Raw genomic sequence first — 15,999 nt, forward strand, 5'->3', positions numbered from 1 at the left:
CAGAGTATTGTGGATATATAAGGTAATTCATGAAAAATAAAAATTAATTTTAACAGTATTCTTGGAAGAACAAGTGCAAAGGCAGAGAGTTGTGAAAGGGCTCAGCTTGTTTGGAAAAGAATGAGATATTCAGTCTCTCTGGACCATAGAGATCCTAAGGAAGAGTGAGAATGAGGCTGGAGAAGGTTGGATGGGACCTTGTACACTACTTTACTTCATTTGGTGTTTATTTTATAGGAATTGAGAGGCCAGCAAAGGTCCTTAAGTAGAAAATGACCAGCAAGATGACACTGATGGTGAAATGAGAGTAGAGGAAAAGACTTGGGGGCCAAAGAATGCGGAGGCAGTTGTGGTAATAGTTCTGGAGAAAAGCAAGCCCTATGGGAAGAGTGACAGGACGGTTTCAGGGAAGGGTTCAGGTTCAGAGCTTGAGAGCTTGTCATGAAGCATTTGGAGACTGAGTGAATGTGAGGGGCAAAATCATCCAGGTTTCTAGCTTGGGAAGCTCAGTTAACAGTGATACCATTCAGAGAGAGAGAGAGAGAGAGAGAGAGAGAGAGAGAGAGAGAGAGAGAGAGAGAGAGAGAGATTTGTAGGAGCATAGGGTAGAAAAATAGAGTTAAGTTGTGTAGTTGTGTGCCTGTTAGGTATTTGGTGCCTTTAAAATATTCAAAAAGAGATGTCCTAGAAGTAATTGGAAATACAGCTGTGGGATTTGGAAGAGAGGCTGATACTGAAAGGGAAGTTGAAATCATGGGTATTCTCATGTTTTAAATTATGCAAGTTTGGGGACTTGGGATTTGTTATTGTGCTAAATAGAGCATGACAACTATTGATAAGCCTTTGCTTAGTTTTAAAGTCTGGAGACTTTAACCATTTTAAAAGTTCTAATGTCTCTTCCGGGAGAACACTCAGAGAGGCTCGGAGGCCAGCCCCAGTGATGCGTCAATAGAAGATTGGTGGATTGAAGTAGGGTTGAAGCCCAGACCCCTGGTGATCTGTGCCTGACTCCACCACTGATATATTATTTAGTAAAAGTACCCCCCACTCACTTCCTAAGGGAAAGATGGTTCATATAGGAGATACATACACATTAAGGATGATTAAGAGAGTCCAGTAATAAAAGAAGAAAATAATTATTAGAATTCTTCAGATAAAAATAATAACTACAATTGAGGACAAAACATACCTGTGAGTTGACTGGCAGCCAAGGAAAGGAGATAAACATGATAGCTTTACTATTATCCCTTGAGTTTCTCCTTTAATTAAATGTTTGAGAAGCATTTTTATCAGGAAGGACAATCTACTTCTTTAGTATTTATTTCAAGGAGGAGCTCAAGGGATAATAATATGAAGAGCATCTTAGAAAACTGCCTTATAAAAGACCAAATATGATTTTTTTACCTTGTTCTCTGATTGAAACTTATCTCATAATGTTGTCCTATTTTTAGGAAGACATTTCTATGAAGAGCCACCGTGGTAAATTTACTGCTCTAAAATCATTTCGTTTGCCTCATCTACAGAAAGGCCAATCCAATGATAGCAGTGGGAAAGTTTAGTCCAGGGGCAGTGATCCTTGGAGAACAATACAGATTATTGGATAAAAATAAAATTCCAGGAAAAGTAGAGAAAAAGTAATTTCAGATCGTGTTTAGGTAGAAACTGAGAAAAATATGAGACAACAGCCCCTTTCCCATTCAGAAAGCAAGGTCAATGACTCCAAGCATTACCTGTGGCTTGAGTCTTCCTATAACTTTGTAGGAAAAAAGGAAAAGTTGTGAGAAGATTAATTGCTTGATACAGAAACAAGGAAAGGGAGTTTTAAGCAAGACTTTATCAGCCAAAAGTCTCTATGGGCCAGGTGTTCTGACCTGCATGAAAGCACCATGGGAAGCCACAGGTATGTGCCAGCCACTCCTGAATTTTCATCCAGTTCCTAGATCCTTAACCAAAGTGAAGGAGACCTGGCTATGGAGTACATGTGTCAAATATGTCATATCTCCTGTAACAAATTCAATTGATGGCTGCCTCAGCACTGTGTTGAGAATGTTTCTGAGGCCCCACCTAAGAACAATAAGAAGAGCATAATTATTAAGTAGCAATATCTTCCAGAGATGTGGGATCAGAGTAATTAATATCATTGATTATGATATTTACATACTAGAGGCCTGATGTACAAAATTCATGCACTGGGGTGGGGGAGGGGTCTTTCTCAGCCCAGCCTGTACCCTCTCCAATCTGGGACCCCTCGGGGGATGTCCAACTGCTGGCTTTACAGGGATTGGGTCTAAACCAGCAGTCGGACATCCCTCTCACAACCCAGGACTGCTGGCTCCCAACCACTCGCCTGCCTGCCTGCCTGCCTGTCTGATTGCCCCTAACCACTTCTTCCTGCCAGCCTGATCACCCCCTAACCACTCCCCTGCCAGCCCACTTGCCCCCAACTTGCCCTCCCTAGCCAGCCCAGTCACCCCCAACTGCCCTCTTCTGCTGGACTGGCTGCCTACAACTGCCCTCCCCTGCTGGCCATCTTGTGGTGGCCACCTTGTCACCACATGGGGGCGGCCATCTTGTGTGAGGGCATGATGGTCAATTTGCATATTACCTCTTTATTATATAGGATTAATGGACATAAACACTATTACTTGATATAATTAATATTAACATATTTGCCGTCCTTGATGTTGGCACAATAGCAAAGGAGTGTTAGCAACAATTGCATCACATGCAATTTCTAGTTAGTACTCTTAATTGTGTCCCCAAAATTCATGTGTTGAAGTCCCAACCTCCACTGTGACTGTACTTGGAGATAGGACCTTTAAGGAAGTAATTAGCCCTAGTTGGTTTTGCTCAGTGGATAGAGCATGGGCCTGTGGATTAAAGGGTCCCAGGTTTGATTCTGGTCACAGGCACATGCCCAGGTTGTGGGCTTGATCCCCAGTGTGGGGTGTGCAGGAGGCAGCTGATCAATGATTCTCTCTCATCATTGATGTTTCTATCTCCCTCTCCCTTCCTCTCTGAAAACAATAAAAATATTTTTTTTTTAAAAAAGAAAGTAGTTAAGGTAAAAAAAAGTCATAAGAATAATCCTAATCTATTAGAATTGGTGTCCTTATAAAATGAAGGAGAAATACTAGAGCTTACTCTCTCTCCACTCAGAGAAAAGGCTGTATGAGGACACAGCAAGAAGGTGGCAGTCTGCAATCTGGGAAGAGAAGTGCATGAAAAACCAACCCTGGCAACTTGATGTTGCTTGGACTTCCAGCCTCCAGAATTGTGAGAAATAAATTTGTTGTTTAAGCCTCCCAGTCTGTGGTATTTTGTTGTGGGAGCCTGAGGAGACAAATGCAGTACTGAGTCAAGCATTCAGGGATGATTTACAAATACAGAGAAAAGCAGAAAAGTCAAGTTGTAACTAACCCCAGAGTCCCTCCTCTCTAACTCCAGCCATACCTTTTGAGCCAGATGAAAGCAATTGGATGAGCTGATTGCTATTAATTTGCCTGCTGGCTGTAATCCTAGTGTTATCCCGAAGGAACCACCTGTTGCTTCAGTATACACATTTCTGGGTGATAAGACTTAAAATACGGGTTTTACAAACTCCAACCATCTCAGTGTCCAGGCAGAAAAGGTAAATGAGTGAAGCCAAACACAGTGTGGCAAGGAGACTCAGTGGGGACTGTGGAGACCTGGAAAATGAAGGTCATAGCCTAAACCAGTGGTCGGCAAACTGCGGCTCGTGAGCCACATGCGGCTCTTTGTCCCCTTGAGTGTGGCCATGAAGTTTCAATCGCACTGTATGTGCGCGCCTGCATGTGGTATTTTGTGGAAGAGCCACACTCAAGGGGCCACAGTTTGCCGACACTGGCCTAAACCCATTCAAAGCTATGTTTTGAAAAACATGCTGTATGTGTATATGTGTTTGTAGTGTGTGTATGGAGAAAGAGAGAGAGAGAGAGAGAGAGAGAGACCTGCACACAGATCTGTGGCTGAATTCAGCCAGTTGGTAACCACTTTGCTGTCTGAATGTAGGAAGCAGTGGCTGGTGTGGCCCTACCCGTGGTCGGCAAACTGCGGCTCTTGAGCCACATGCGGCTCTTTGTCCCCTTGAGTGTGGCTCTTCCTAAGCCTTAGGAGTACCCTAATTAAGTTAATAACAATGTACCTACTTATATAGTTTAAGTTTAAAAAATTTGGCTCTCAAAAGAAATTGCAATCGTTGTACTGTTGATATTTGGCTCTGTCGACTAATGAGTTTGCCGACCACTGGACCAAGGCCTCCCAGTGCATACTTTGCGAGGGGAGTGAGGTGAGCGTTGCAGGTACAGGTGCTTTTGGGCTGATGAAGAGGAACACCACACAGCTCAATCACCAAATGAAAAGGAGGCAAAGGTGATGTTTACCTGTGAGCATTAAGGGGGTCAAACCATTGTCTTCTTTGGGGGAGGTCAGCAGGTTTCTAGAGTGTTCATAGGCAGAGCCAAGATCGTTCCAAATTTGTTCAGAAGCTTGGCCAGCTTTTCAATGGAAATTTCAAGCATTGTACCATCTAACATGAGAATGAGATGGTGTTGACTTGGAAGATTTTGGGTTTCTTCTTTTATATTAATATTCCTGCTGAACATACATAATGTTGGCCAGGACCTGGTCTCTCTGGGCCCACCAGGATGAGCTGGCTGTAGAACTCTGCAAGTAATGAGATGAATTGCCCTGTTGAATGGGATATTCAATCATGTCCATCTGGATGCTGAAGAGCCTCTGCCGAATATGACTATTTGGATTTAGCACAATTGATATTGAGCTGTTCTTTCTGAGAGTAATTGGCCACCTGGTTCATGGCCATCCCTCTAATGTCAGGAAGACTGTGTCATCAGTGCATTAAAAGCTACTTGTCTTCCAGTCTGGCAGCCAGCATTCCGAGTGCCTAAGAGCTGAATTACATTCTGTGGGTATCAGTTACAAAACAGGAAAGCCAGGACCAGGCCCTGCTCTGGGTCACCTAAGGTTAAAATTTGCTCACTTAGAGCCCCCTCCCTACTCAGTCATTTAACTTAGCACTGTGACCTTCGGGGAAGTGACACCCGTCTCTTTTTCCTACGTGAACCAGGAAGGGAACGTGTCAGCTGTGAGGGAACTATATCCATTAAATGTACACAAGCTGCCAGACTGAATCATGAAACCAAATGTGCTTCTGAACTTGGCATTATTTTAAAGTCTGAACTTCAGAATTGCATCAGATAAAAGTTTGTTTAATTCTCAATTAGGAATTGTTTTTATGCAGTGTCAGTGGCATGGGACTTTTATGAGCTCTGCTATTGATTGAAATGATGCCCTCATTGGGTGTGATTAAGTGATCTTTTGATTCCCTCCCCATTAACATGCTAATGGGTAGGGGTACAGCCCCTCTCAAAGGCCACTGTTATTCCAAGGATGGATGTGTCTGACCTCGCACTGTTCTCCCAAGAGGCTGGGAAGGAGGGGTGTCTGGGACTCTTCAGTGGCTTCATTAGCATATTGTAGCTCAACTCCCAAGGGTGATAAATTTAAAGAACATGGAACACAATTAGGCAGATTTTTAAAAGGTTACAAATGGTGGGCGGGTTCTGAGAATGTCTGGATCTCCATGTCAAGGGCATCTAAGTCAGCCCTGAGAACAGCTGGAGCCCAAAGGCCAGCTCCTCTGTGTGCACTGAATTTACATAAGCTTTGAAGATATTTTTAGCTTCCTGCACTCACTCTTCTTAATATTCTCCTGCTTCTCTGTCTCACAAAGGGGGAAGGCTGCAAGCGTAGAATTCGGAGATTTTGGTCTTCAGATGTTCTGATGTTATTTTCTTTTTCAGATCCTTCCAGGGATAAGTAGAAACAGAAATTGATGCAGAAGCCATAGCTGTTGTACTTGAAGCGCTTGTGTATGGGAACCAGGGGATGGTGGGGACACTCCTTTGTGGTGTGACATCTGCTCACTTGGGATTGCTCATTTTAAAACGGGATTCGCTGAGATGATATGCATTTAAGTGCCTGCCATAGTAGTAACATTTTATTGTTCTCTTTTCTTCCTTCTTCCCTCCCCCATGTGAAATAGCCTAATTGGGTCTCTGGAATCAAGGTTTTGGTGAAGGTCACAGGGATTTTGGGAGGGTAAACATGCATTAATATTCATCATTCATTTACTCAACAAGCATTTATTGAGCAGCCACAGCATGCTGGATATTGAGTTAGGTGGAATTCAAAGTGATAAAAGAATAAGACTTAGACCCTTTCTGTAGTCTAGGAGTTTAAGCTTATGTGTGTGAAAGAGTGTGTGTGTGTACATGCACATGCACAAGGGGTTATAGAGAGATTGTATAAGCTGTTGTCTCATCAAGGTAACAAGTAAATTCTAGGTGTTCATTCATATCTCCTGCCCATGTAGATCATAAGAGAGCCAGAGATTCCTAAGATTGAGAGAACACTGCTTTGCTATAGGAGCCCCAGACATTGATACGGGTCTTGCCTCTGAGCAGCTGTGCGACCTTGGGCAAGTAACTCACTACCCCCCATGAGCTGCAGGCTGCTGGTAGGATGCAGTAGGCTGGCAGCAGGAGATAAGCAGGGGACAGCATGCCCTGCACATATGTGCTCTTATTGTTTATTTTGTAGGTTGGATCAAACAAGATGATGGGTAGAATTCTGCCCTGAGTTGTGAGCTATGAGCGCTGGATGAGATGGTCTCAAGCTTCTTATAGCTCCACCATTCAAGAATTCAAGGACACTAAACCTCCTGCCATTCTGTCCTATGCTCTTCCCAGCAGGGTTAGTCTGCCATACCCAATAATTACAAGTGTAATATAACATGACAGCACAAACCTTAGGAAAGAGGGGGTGTTTTTTTCCCTATGACAATGAGTCACAATCTATTTGAGAAAGTATTTGGTGAGACATCAAGTTATAAAGACTGGATAAACCTCTCATGGAATCCACCCTGAATTTAATTCCAGGATGGATCTAATCCAGAGAAGTCCTGTTTTTACCATCTCTGCAAAAATAGTCATGGACCCTCATCCCTGGTTATTTCTCTTCCTGTGTCTATTTGGCAACCAATTTGTGAAGATTGCACTGGACACATGCCTATTGATGTGGGAGACAGATGTGGGTGTTGACCACCTGGAGAGGCTCCATTTCTTACCTGCATTGGCTCTCTCCAAGACTATATTTAGGTTCTCTTCTTCCCTGAATTCGGAGTGTCAAGACTTCTAGGGGTCTTTGAGTAGGAGTCTTCCCTGGGAGCATGGTCTCATGGCAGTTACTGCATCCTGATTTCTGACAACAGTGTGATATGAAGGTCACATTCTGAAGATGGCAGAGATTTCCTCACAGTCCCCAAAGCACTATTCACATCCTCATGGCTCAGGAAATATAGTCCATACAAGACAACCTTTGAGGATGCCCAGTAGAGGGGTAAAGTGGGGGCTGAATCTGTCCAATCTGTGTATTCACATGAGGTCTGCTAGCAAGGAGTTCCTTTTTCTAATTTTCACAAGGGAGCCTTTTAGTATAGCCCTCTCTCATGCCCTCTCAGTAGGTGAGAATAGAATAAATTGTTAGCAGAGAACCCAGGAACACCACTCCAAACTTTGTATTCCACACCTTTTTATCAGGCCCAAACAGGGAACAGGAAGGAACTGAAGGATCCACCAAAGCAGTGTGGATTATAGCAGAGGACAAGGCTTACTTACTGGCCCCCTGCAGAGCTGTCCTAGCCCTGATCCAAGACAGGGCAGCATTACAACACAGACACTCTAATTATAGACACATAGGCATGTACACACAAATGCGCGCACTCACACACACACAAACACACACACACACTGATAGACACATCAACACATTCAGAAAACACTCAGACACACACTCACTTAGGTAGACACTGAGAAGCACCACCCAGATCTTCCACTAGTGACAAAGGACTTATTTCCCCTGCTGCTAGGAGTGCTACCAGAAGACAGCCCTCAGCCATCAGCCCTTGGTGGATGGCCTTGCTAAGAGCAACATTTCTTTTCAGGGGCAGCTTGAATCCAATAACTTAAGGGGGTGCCTCCTTGCCCCAACTTGGGACAACATCAAGGGCCATCTCAGCTCTAAGGTAATGTCTGTGAAAGTATTACATAACCGTAATTCCTTAAGTCTGGACTTGTTGACCTTGTTTTCCAAATGCCTTCATTCTTTTATTGTCCTCTAGCCACTCTGCCATCTTCCCCATGAGCCTGGGTACACCACCATAGCCTCAAGGCCTGGCACAGCGCCAGGCACTCAGTAGGTGCACACTAACTATGAGTTGAATGCTTGAATGAATGGAGAAGCTTGATGACTAAGCACCAGGAGGGGGCTGTAGACGAGGTGCCTGAACTGGATAGGAGGTGAGAATAAGTCACCTCAAGGTCCCTCCCAACCCAGACTATGATCCAACGATTTGGAGAATTAATGGGCACTTTGTCCTAGAAAAGGAGGAAGATCTCCCCTCCACAAACATTCACTCACTTCCTTGTCTCTACTTGCCCCTCTTATGCCCCTTCCCACTCATTCCTCCTTTCTGCCCCTGACCCTCAACCCATGTATCCTGTGGGTCCCTGGTCCTATTGACTGTACTCACACATATCTCATGACTCTATCCCAGTCTTTCTGTTCCCACCTCCCTAGTTCAACTCCTCCATAACAGTCCCCTGAGGATCTGGGCCTCCAGCCTGCCCCTTCCCCACCCATTCCCCACACTGCAGCAGAAACTTCTCTCTAAAGGCAGCACTACCCATCCCCACTCCTGTCCAAACCCTTCTCCTCCCTGAACACCACACACATAACCCTTTAAGACCTTTCCAGTTCCACTTACCAACACCCCATTTTTACCCAGTGTCCAGTTTCCCCATTTCCACTGTGATTTTCAGCATCTTAGCCCTTTTTCATTTATGGTTCCTGTGTCCCAAAGGCCCTCTCTCAACTTCCTTGCCCACCTAGTTATTTCTACTCTCCTTCAGGATTCTGATCAGCATGGTCTCACCCAAACTCCAGGACAGACTCGGCTGCTCCATTTCTGTGCTTTCAGAACATGCGCTGCCTCCTTCTAGCATACCACTCTGCTCTGCTGTGTTGTGACAATTGGTTCTCTTAGCCGTATCCCCTGCAGGGACAGCATCTAATTTCTCTGTGTTCCTAAGCACCTGGCGCAGTGTCTGGCATACAGTGGATTCTCAATAAATGTGGAACAAATGAATGAATGTTATATGAATGGGTGGTCTCTCCCATGACCACCTTTTTCAGTTCCTCAGTGTAGGACAGAACCTCATCAGTGGGATGGAGGCCTACAAAGTACTATGGGAGGGTCTGAGAAAACCACTTTGCTATCCTGAATTTTTTCTCAGTGATGGGAAAAAAAGAATACCTAAGAGAACCTCATTTCCCTTGACTTATTTCTTCCCCTTACCTCTGAACAGTGACCTCGGTAACTGCTTCCCTTACTGGTCTATTTTCTTGGGCTGGAGTTGTAGAGAGAGGGCATCCAGGCAATAGCCCATTGGAATTCCCACATTCCCCCCCTTCCCTTTCTGCTCACTCCCTTCTTCTATCTCTGGACTAGTTGCTGAGCACTCAACTTCTGGATTGCATGACAATATTTCTGCCATCTGAATTTCTTTCTGAAGAAAGAATTTTTTTTTTTTTTTACTGATGACTGTAGATCATTTCAAATACAGTGGGGCCTTGACTTACGAGTTTAATTCATTCCGAGACCGAGCTCATTAAGGAGCTCGTTAACTCAAATTATTCTATCAACTCAATGCAAAAAATCGGCCGAGAGACAGCTGGTATCTCAAAAAACTCGTTAGTCGGGACACTTGTAAGTCAAGGCCCCACTATACTTTCTTAGCGCAATTTGCAGTGACCAGAGGGAGCACCTCACTGAATCATTATGCAGCATATCCCCACCCTGGACTTTCTGTGGAAGGCCAAGTAAGCTTTCATTTCGGAAGCCACAAAACTTCCAAGATGTTCAGGAAGAACGGGCTCTGCCATGGATATGCAGATGTCCACTCTCATAGGAATCCAGAAGGCCTGGAACCCTGGCCTGACTCAGAGCGATAGATGGAAGCGCAAGAATTTACCTAGTCCATCATCCAATCCTAACCTCCCTCGGTGTCCCATTCAAAGTTTCTTTTTACCCTTTATATTCTATTAATTGGATTTTTACCTGTATCTAAACTAGATTCTTCATGCTGCAATTGCTGTGTCTTCATGTTTTCTTTAAAAAGCCACACAGGGCAGAACCTATCCTAAATAAAATCATGTGCTAGGAATTTAGATTCATGATTCCCTCATTTCCCTTCTTCCTGAGTCATGCCCTGTGAACTACTGTTACCCAGGACCATTTATTTTTGGAGGAATTAATTTGTGCCCATATATTACTGATTTAATACTCAGCAATCACTCCCAGGACCATTTGTTTTTTGAAGAAGGGAGCAGGGGGTTAAAGAGCATGCCTACCTCAAAGGCTTCCATCCCTAGTAGTGGAACTGTAGACACTGACTTGCCTGAGATAATTTGGAGCAAAGTGGACTTGTATCAACTCTACCGAGATGACCAAATCAAGGTCTTAAAATGTCAGAGCCAGCAGAGAAAGTTGAGATTACCTAGTCCCTCATTTTCTTTTTTGCAAATGATGAAACTGAGGCCCAAAGAAGCATTCACTTGGTCACTGGTAGAGTCCGTATTAAAATTCAGTCTGCTGTTTCCTACTCCAGCTCTCTTTCCACTATAATAATTAAGTTTTCCTGAGCACATTCTATGAGCAAAGTATCATTCTAAGCTCTTTACAAGGATGTATGAATTTATTCAACCTTGACAGTCTAGAGAGAGAGATGCTATTATTATTCCCATTTGCAGAAGAGGCAACTGAGTCCCTGAGAGGCTAAGTTAATCTCCCAAGGACACAAGCTAGGAGGTGGCAGGGCTCCTGCTCTCACCCACTGCACTGTGCTCACACAGCCTCCTCAACTGTATTTTAGGGATGCCTTTGAAGCCCTGTTGTGGTATCAATTTCCCACTACTTTCCCTTCTTTTTTAGGCATCGGTGCCTTCTCACTACTAAAAATACATCCCACATTACCCACCTACCCCTGCATTAAAGACCACCAGACCTCACAGAAAACCCTCATTCCACTGTTCACTGACAGAGCTGCCTGCCTGCACCCCTCTCCTGTGGTTGGTTGTCACTAGGGCTGTTATTAAAGCCAGAAATAGGATCCTGAGCTCTTTAGTCCTCCTGGAGGCTTCTCACCCAGGACATTCCCACATGTCTGTAATACCAGGGCGCTCTCCTACTCCCATGACGTCATCCCACACCCTAGATCCCTCTCTTCTTTGAGTCCCCACCTGCCCCAGGCAGGAGACACAGGCTCTCTTTGTGAAACCCTTCTTCCCCAAATTTTAATCATGAGACTCATGAGAAATAAAATCTTTCTCTGGCTGGGTCAGGAACTATTCTCTCCCATCTGCCACTGCCCTTCCCACAGGGACAAATGATTTTGGCTATGAGTGTTTAGCATTGCATCTTCCCAGTAGTGAAGTGGGGCCTTCACATCTATTACTTCCCCCCATACTCCCATCCTCATTTCATCATGAAACCAGAGCCAAGATCCTTCCGCTCTGAGAACCCTTCCCACACACATGGCATTTCAGCTCAGCTGTGTTTGTGCGTCTGTGTGTGTTGTTTGTGTATGTGGGTGTGTTTCTGAGTGTGTGTGTGGCCAGGGTGGAGACCTGTGGGTGGCATGGAGTTGGGCCATCCTTGGGAACTTGATTTAAAATACACTAAATTTCCAAGCGCAAAATGGTGCTGGTCCCAGGCCCACTGCCTCTCTTCCCACTTCCAGAATAGTGAGGGCCTGGGTGTGGTCCAAGCCTCAAGGAGGAGAAGTGATGGGCAAGAGCCCAGGGCTGTAATCTATACAGAAAGCACATATTGGCTTATGTCTTTCAGAAATGGGATCCAGAGAGGCAGATACGACTTGTTCATCAACTTATTTTTTTCACTATGCAGACTTGCAGCATTTATAAAGTGTCACTTCAGTGCTAGGACTTATGCTAGGTATGGCTCATATACATAAGGGAAGGGGTCACAAAATTAATATTACAATTCAGATGTAAGGGAAAATGAGCTCTATTATCTACAGCTAATCTTGTCTACTTCCCCCCAGAAACTGGGGAAGAGCAGAGGAAAGTAGCCAAGTATGCAATCCAGTTTAGAGCTTGAGCTCATCCAGTAATGCAATAGTCCTTTTAGGAAATGCCAGTCCAGACAAAAGATGCTCAGTCTCTCCTTTGTTCGTTTGCCTTGCTCCTCTCCCTCAGATAGAAGAGGGAAGGAAGGGAACTTATGCAGCCTCAGGGTACAGGGGAAGTTTCAGGATTCTCCAGGCCCTTTGGTCTCCAGGACCATGCCCTCTCCTCCTGGCTGGGCTTTGTCCTGCTGGTGTACTAGCCACGTCTGTGCTAATGTAACCTATGACCTATCTCTTTCTTTGGATTGGTCACAGCCCATGTCTCCCCGCCTCCCTTGGCCAACCCACCACATCTGGGCTCTGCTGAGGCTATGGATGCCCATAGCCTTGAGAATCTACCCACAGCCTTCTCCCATGTCTGTACTGACCTGCTCCACAGAGGAGCCCTGGCTACTTCTAAGCCTGCCTTGGACACCCAGGAACCAAGGATGGCTCAGGAAACCCCCACCTTAGGACTTCCTTTGCCTCTCCATCCTGTGATTATTTCCAGCCTGCAAGGCAGCTTTCATATCTGTCTTGTCCAATGTCAGTAAACCCTTAAAGGGCCAGGAAAGCATCTTACTTATCTTTTTACCAGCAGATCTAATTCAGCACTGGGCATATAGTAAGAACTCAATAAATGTTTATTGAATGAATGAATAAATAAAGCATGTTTGGCTGGGACACCACATGATGAGGGCCGCACAGCATCCTTTGGAGAAAATTCCCATCTCAGAGGGAGATGACAGCTTTTTCCAGAACAACTGAACAAGGAGTTGACTATAAAAGTAGGTAACTTTCCTTGAAAAATTACTATGAGTCAGGCACTGCGCCAAGAGCTTACAAACACACTTCCTCAATTAAACTCCACAACTGTCCTTTGAGGCAAATGGATGCCTTTATACTTTGGTCATCATCATTTTACACAAGAGGAAACAGGCATAGAGATAGTAAGTAACTTGCCCAAGGTCACACGGCTGGAAGTGGCAGAGCTTGGCGCTGAGCTCTCCTCTCAGCCTAGAAGCCTCATAGGAGCCTGGGTAGAGGTGGCCCCAGGACTTCAGGAACTCTTGGCACTTCAGGAAATCCCAATCTGTGGATCTCAAGAAGCAGCAAGAGCCCAAGACCCAGTTTAGAATATAGAGACAAGTAGAATACAAGGAGGAACTTATGTAAAAACCCAGTTCCCTAAGGAAGGTCAAATAATTAATGTGTTCTAGCAGCTTCCTTCCCATGAGCCGGGCCTGACCTGCATGCCCATGTGTGTGTCCCTTTAAGTACAGCAGACTGGGAACGCAGGATAATGGGTCCTTGAACATGGCTAATGCAGGATGGAAAAGCATTTTCTACTCTGGGGCTGGCGATGTAATTTTATACTAAATTTACTGTGGTTTATGTAATTCTTTTCATTCACACCAGAAGGAGTTTCTTTGCTGCTTCCCTTTTCAGAACGTTAGACACCATATATCTTTGCAAAGTGGATTTTAAAAATAAAACGGAGAAGAAAAGATTAAACCAGAGACACTCCCGACTTTCCTGCCTTCTGCCTGGACCAGCTTTCTGTGCTTCTTCCTTCCCAAATGAATGTGGTAAATGTTACTGCAGTAGTGCTGGCTCTGAAAAGCCCAGGCCTTCCAAGAAAGCTGCCTTCAGGGAGGAATTCTGCCGCTCTCTCTTCTAGGGGGCTGGGGGTGGCTGGAAGGGTCAGAGTTAGGGGGAGAGAGAGACAGAGACAGAGATGAGAGAATTGCCCCATCACTGACTTTCAGGAGAATAGGGCCAAATGACAAAGAGTCCCAGACCTTATCTCCATGAGTCCCTCCTCTTTTTCCACTCTCTGTCTCCTGAGCCACCTCTGATCCCTTCAAAGACCTCGCCTGGCAGTCTTCAAAGCATCCGGGCTCCCTTGTCTCCTGCAAGTATAGATCTTCTGCTCCTCCAGGAAGGCAGCCAGAGCTGAGGAGGAAAGGGGGAGGGGCGGGACAAGCTGGGGCAGGAAGGAGGGAGGGCATCGGAGTCCTCACTACTGCAGTCCCCAAACTGGAAGTACTGATCTTGAGTAAATTTAAAATAAAATCACCTCTCAAATTTTACAAAGTCCTGTTAGATCTTCCTCCTGCCTTTCCTCCAACCTCACCTCATGCCCTCTCTTACCACATCCAGGCACAGTGATGTCCTTTCTGCTTCCTGAACAAACCACGGTCTTTCCCGCCTTCATAGCAGCAGGAGTGACCCAGAGTGCTCTGCTCCACCCTTCTTATTCACGCGGCTCCTTCTCAAGCTTCAGGTGGAAATCTACTGTCTTCTCTCAGTGAAGACTCCCAGATCGCCCTTTCTAAAGCAGGTCCCATCCCTCTCACTCTCTTTTCCTCACCTTTTAAAGTTCCTTCATGACACTCTGCAAAACAGGTAATGATGTCCTTTAGGTGTGACTAGCCTATCACCTGATTCCCCCACTGGAATGTTCTCCAATGGCAGAGACCACCTTTTTCTTGTTCCTGCTAAATCTGTGCCTAGTGCAGAGCTTATACTCAACAAACATTTATCAAATGGATAACTGAATTCCAACTGTCTATTGCTCACATGGCTGCCTGGCCTAAAGACTGTAAGCTCCCTGAAGGCAGGGTCTGTCTTTCCTCCCCGCACCCTTGGCACATGGCACAGTGATTGGACTAGAGAAGACCTTCTACCCATTTGTGAATGAATGAAACTGTCCCCCTCATTCCATGTCAGAGCCATTCTGCTTATAATGCCTGCAGATGAATCCATCTGGTCAGCAAGATCCTCGGACACTGGTTCTCAACCTTGGCTGCACATTAGAATCACCTGGGAATCTTTTTAAAATCCTGATTTCTGGGCCTCACCCTCTGGAAATTCTGTTTCTTTGTTATGGGGTAGGACCACAACATTAGTAACAAAGAAACAGAATTTCCGGAGGATGAGGCCCAGAAATCAGGATTTTAAAAAGATTCCCAAGTGATTCTAATGTGCAGACAAGGTTGAGAACCACTGGCCCAGGAAGACAGAGCAGGCCAGACAGGTAACAAGCCACACATGAGTGTCTGAGTACCAGATGGGTTATCTCAGGATAAGCTGGAAATAAAGTGACTATCAGAAACAGTCATAGCCCACTGACTATTTCTCTGGTATTTAGAATCATTGTTATACAGCTGCTCACAGTCCCTTTCTGACACCTGCTCCAGAGAGCTGAGGAATTTGTGAGGGTGTTTCTCCGTGATCATTCTTGGAAAGGGCCCTACCTAGCCCAATTTCACATCTCTCCTAGTCCCTCAACATCTCTAGTGGCAAGGAACACTCCGTCTCAAGAGGCAGAGACTCCAGCCCTGCACAGCTCCAGGGTTTAACAAAGTCCTGCTCCACAGAATCCAAAATGTCCTTCCCGTGACTTCACTACTGATCAAGGCTGTCCCACTTGGGGCCACCTTCTAAGGATGGCTCTATAGACACGTGAGATAGTTATTGGGCCTTCCTGTGGCCCCAGTTGTTTTACACCAGTGACATGTCCCTGTTCTTTGCTCACTGCTGTTCATCCCTTCTTTCCCATGGGCCCCAGGACTCAGCCTGCTCTCTTCTCTCCAAGAGGACTCTGACTTTAGCTGGCATGCGCTTGCCCCAAACTCAGTCAGTAGAAAGTGGAGACCCAGTCTCTCAAATCCTTCTATTGTGTTAGAGACATCTTCCCCACCCCCAG

The sequence above is a fragment of the Myotis myotis genome, unplaced genomic scaffold (genome assembly GCF_014108235.1).
Source record: "Myotis myotis isolate mMyoMyo1 unplaced genomic scaffold, mMyoMyo1.p scaffold_m19_p_10, whole genome shotgun sequence".
Taxonomy (NCBI): domain Eukaryota; kingdom Metazoa; phylum Chordata; class Mammalia; order Chiroptera; family Vespertilionidae; genus Myotis; species Myotis myotis.